At 63.1% G+C, this 4,774-nt stretch overlaps 1 pseudogene; it reads right to left on the reverse strand.

The window, feature by feature from the left end:
* Positions 1 to 2,092: 2,092 nt before the first annotated feature.
* Positions 2,093 to 2,184, reverse strand: LOC138380470 (small nucleolar RNA U13; annotated as a pseudogene).
* Positions 2,185 to 4,774: the final 2,590 nt, after the last annotated feature.

Raw genomic sequence — 4,774 nt, forward strand, 5'->3', positions numbered from 1 at the left:
GAAGCCGGCCCCGTCGACGCTATGGAGGGGCGTCGCCGCCAGAGGGCGCTGCGGTTGCGGGCTCCTCGACAACCTCTCCCTCGTACCTCAATACGTGTCCGAAGGTGGGATTTTTTTTTTTTCTTTCCCCCTCCACCACCACCCCCCGCCCGCCGCCGCCTAGCCCGCCTCCGCCGCCTAGCCCGCCTCCGCCGCCTAGCCCGCCTCCGCCGCCTAGCCCGCCGCCGCCTAGCCCGCCTCCGCCGCCTAGCCCGCCGCCGCCGCCGCCTAGCCCGCCGACGCCTAGCCCGCCGCCGCCGCCGCCTAGCCCGCCGACGCCGCCGCCTAGCCCGCCGAAGCCTAGCCCGCCGACGCCTAGCCCGCCTCCGCCGCCGCCTAGCCCGCCGCCGCCTAGCCCGCCGCCGCCGCCGCCTAGCCCGCCGACGCCTAGCCCGCCGACGCCTAGCACGCCGCCGCCGCCGCCTAGCCCGCCGACGCCTAGCCCGCCGACGCCACCGCCTAGCCCGCCGAAGCCTAGCCCGCCGACGCCTAGCCCGCCTCCGCCGCCGCCTAGCCCGCCGACGCCTAGCCCGCCGACGCCTAGCACGCCGCCGCCGCCGCCTAGCCCGCCGCCGCCTAGCCCGCCGACGCCGCCGCCTAGCCCGCCGAAGCCTAGCCCGCCGACGCCTAGCCCGCCTCCGCCGCCGCCTAGCCCGCCGCCGCCTAGCCCACCTCCGCCGCCTAGACCGCCGCCTAGACCGCCGCCGCCTAGCCCGCCTCCGCCGCCTAGCCCGCCGCCGCCGCCGCCTAGCCCGCCGACGCCTAGCCCGCCGCCGCCGCCGCCTAGCCCGCCGACGCCTAGCCCGCCGACGCCGCCGCCTAGCCCGCCGAAGCCTAGCCCGCCGACGCCTAGCCCGCCTCCGCCGCCGCCTAGCCCGCCGCCGCCGCCGCCTAGCCCGCCGACGCCTAGCCCGCCGACGCCTAGCACGCCGCCGCCGCCGCCTAGCCCGCCGACGCCTAGCCCGCCGACGCCGCCGCCTAGCCCACCGAAGCCTAGCCCGCCGACGCCTAGCCCGCCTCCGCCGCCGCCTAGCCCGCCGACGCCTAGCCCGCCGACGCCTAGCACGCCGCCGCTGCCGCCTAGCCCGCCGACGCCTAGCCCGCCGACGCCGCCGCCTAGCCCGCCGAAGCCTAGCCCGCCGACGCCTAGCCCGCCTCCGCCGCCGCCTAGCCCGCCGCCGCCTAGCCCGCCTCCGCCGCCTAGACCGCCGCCTAGACCGCCGCCGCCTAGCCCGCCTCCGCCGCCTAGCCCGCCGCCGCCGCCGCCTAGCCCCCCTCCTCCTCCTCCTCCTCCTCCTCCTCCTCCTCCTCCTCCTCCTCCTCCTCCTCCTCGTCCTCCGCCGGTTTCGTGCCGGGATCCCATGGTCCTTGGGGTTGACCAGATGTCCCGTCGCACTTAGTCTCTGCGGGGCTGGCCCTATCGATGCTATGGAGGGGGATCACCGCCAGGGGGCGCTGCGGTTGCGGGCTTCTCGACTCCCTCTCCTTCCCCACCCCTCCGCTCGCCCGCTCCTCCTTTCTTTACTCCCTATCGCCCCGCCCCCTTTTTTCTCCACACACACGCAATTATCACGCTCACGAACTATCCCGGGACCTGGCGTGACTTTCATCGCAATCTCCCCCCCCCCGGACACACACACATAGAGACACACCCTCCCGGCAGGGAGCACCCTGAGTGGTCGTGCAGATGTCGCTGCTGCATGCGGCCTCCGCATGGGTTCGCTGGTTGACCAGATGTCTGGTCCTTGGGTGGTTGACCGGATGTCTGGTCTGTGGTTGTCATCCTGACAGGGAGGCTTTGGGACGGATTTGGTCTCTCTGGCCTCGCTGCCCCTAGGGGTCACCCTGCGATCGGTATTCTTCTCGCGTGGGGCGAGGGGGCGCTCCGGAGCATTCCTCTCCTCTCGGAGTTTCTGTCTGCAGTCTCTCGACTTGCTCTCACTCCCCTACCCTGCTGTGTGACTTTCTTTTTGGTCCTTTCATTTTATCTATTCTCTCTTTGCCTTTTCCTGCCCGCCTTTCCGCTCCCCCCCCCCCCGGATTCATGGTTTCACGTCACGCGGGTGACGTGCCGACACACCAGGAGGCCCTTCTCACACGTGCGCGTGAACACGCAATCAACACGTTTATGAACTAGAAAGGGATCTGGTGTGACTTTGCTATTATTTCCCCTCCCCTCCTCCCCGCGCTGAGAATGAGTTTCCCCGGGCTCGTGTGCCCGCCTGGGAATCGGCTGCAGACGCCATGGCCCCGGGTCGACCACATGTTGCCCTGGGGTCCACCAGATGTCTCTGGCGAATTGGGGCCCTAGGGTGCTTGTGACGGTGTGGTCACTAGGTGTCGCTCTGGGCTCAGTATTCTTCCTTCTCGCTGTGACTTTGGTCTCTTTTTTTCGAAATTTCTTTCTTTCTTCCTCTTTTGCCCTGTTTCCATTTTCCCTTCTTAATCTCTTTATCTCTTTTTGTTGCTTTTTTTCCACGGCAGATGGGTGATGTGTGTGTGGAGGAAACGCGGCGTCAGGGAGAAGACACATCTCACACGTGCTCGGGAACACCCGATCGTCACGCTTCTGAGTACCGACCGATGGATCTGGTCCCGAATTTTTTAATAGTTTTCTCCTCTCTCTCTCTCTCTCTCTCTCTCTCTCCCTCCCCCCCTTCCTTCTCTTTCCTTTCTCTCCCTTCCTTTCTTTCTTTCTCTCGCTCTCTCGCTCTCGCTCTTCTTTTCTTTCTGACAGAGTCTCTCGTTCTGTTGCCCTGGCTAGAGTGCCATGGCGTCAGCCTAGCTCACAGCAATCTCAAACTCCTGGGCTCAAGCGATCAGACTGCCTCAGCCTCCCGAGTAGCTGGGATTACAGGCATGTGCCAGCATGCCCAGCTAATTGGATATACGTGTGTGTGTGTGTGCGTGTGTGTGTGTGTGTGTGTGTGTGTATATATATATATATATATATATATTTTTTTTTTTTTTTTTTTTTTGAAACAGAGTCTCACTCTGTTGCCCAGACTAGAGTGCCGTGGCGTCAGCCTAGCTCACAGCAACCTCAAACTCCTGGGCTCAAGCGATCCTACTGCCCCAGCCTCCCGAGTACCTGGGACTACAGGCATGCGCCACCGTGCCCGGCTAATATTTTTCTGTATATATTTTTAGATACTGTTTCTGTATATATTTTTAGATATATAGTTTCTTTCTATTTTTAGTAGAGATGGGGGTCTCGCTCTTGCTCAGGCTGGTCTCGAACTCCCGACCTTGAGCGATCCACCCGCCTCTACGTCCCAGAGTGCTAGGATTACAGGCGTGAGCCACCCCGCCTGGCGTGTACGTTCTGTATTCACAGACAGACGGAAGGCAGGGAGAATGTTACCCTTTCAAAGCCCGCCCTGCTCGCCTCTCAGCCCACCGATGGCACTCTGAATCCCGTGGCATTCCTTCACTCAGCTGAATTCTTCAGCACCCGACCCCCCCCCCACCCCACCCCCGTGCCACGGGAGTTCGTTCTCATGGCAGAGCCATCGAGGCTGTTGCCACACGTGTTGTAGGTGCCTAGGCAGACTGTGCCCTGGCCCCGAGGAGGTACGGAACCGCCTATCGCCTCGGGAGGGAGGGACAAGATGTGTCCGTGTCCAAGGCGACGTCCTGTCGATCACGAGGAGGCCTGCAAAGGCTCGTATCTGCCAGGCATTGAGCCACATCACATGAAACACCGGTGTGTTCCTTCACTTAGGTGGTGTCGCGTGTTGATACTCACAGAGGATGATAAACCCACTCGCATGCCGGCTGAGCCCCCTGTGTCTCCTCCTCTATCCACTGAGGGAAAAAACCGCAACGAAAGGTAGAAAACCACAGGGGGGGAAGAGAGCCCGTCGCTCTCCCTATGTGACCGTCCGGAGTGCTCGTTCAGATGGGAGGAGGTGTGTTTGTGTGTGTGTGTGTGTGTGTGTGTGTGTTTCATTGATTTTGGTGCCATCTTTTCTCTGCAGCTGCGTCAGAGGACAGCGATTTTTCCGATTTTCACTCCGCTGAGTGAATTGCCTTTTGAAGAGAATGTCCACAGGAAGCCTACGGTCCTCCCGCGGGGGTGGCCCTCCTCTAGAAATGAATCTCGTTTCTTGAACGGAGGGGACTTGTTGACGCCATCATGCTTTCGGGACGACTTCTCAGACGCTAGCTTTGGACCGCAACATAGGTGCCCCCGACATTGCCTCAAGGGTTCCGTGGTGCCTCCTGTCAAGAGACCCCACCGACCGTCCCCAGCCTGCCCGCTCAAGGGAGCCGGGCCCCTTCTGATCTGTCCGCCCGCCGGTGAAGCTCCCTCCCGAGGGTCGGAAAGCCCACCTGTTTCCCAGTTCGGTTGAATGATGGGGCACCCGGGCAGGGCACTGGCACCGAGTGACTCCATTCTGAGTCTGTCTGCTCTGGGGGGCGGGGGCGGGGGCGGGGGCGGGTGGGGGGGGCAGTTCCGTCTCGACCCGGTGGCCTCCTACCGACTGACTCGATGGGACGGACCATTCTCACTCAGGATCGTGTACCTTCTTGGCCTAGGCACATCCCGGCACTTAAAGCCACTTTTCGGGGACACTCTCCCACGTACAGATAGATGGCCTGCACGAGTGCTCTTCCTTTCTCGAAACACTGGAAATCTGTCCTCAATTTTACCTGACCTACCTGACGGTGTGTGATAAAGGAGCATAGAACCCTCAGCCACCCTCCACCTTCCCGCTGTCCCGAGAGACAG

Source organism: Eulemur rufifrons, unplaced genomic scaffold, assembly GCF_041146395.1.
Source record: "Eulemur rufifrons isolate Redbay unplaced genomic scaffold, OSU_ERuf_1 scaffold_474, whole genome shotgun sequence".
Taxonomy (NCBI): Eukaryota; Metazoa; Chordata; class Mammalia; order Primates; family Lemuridae; genus Eulemur; species Eulemur rufifrons.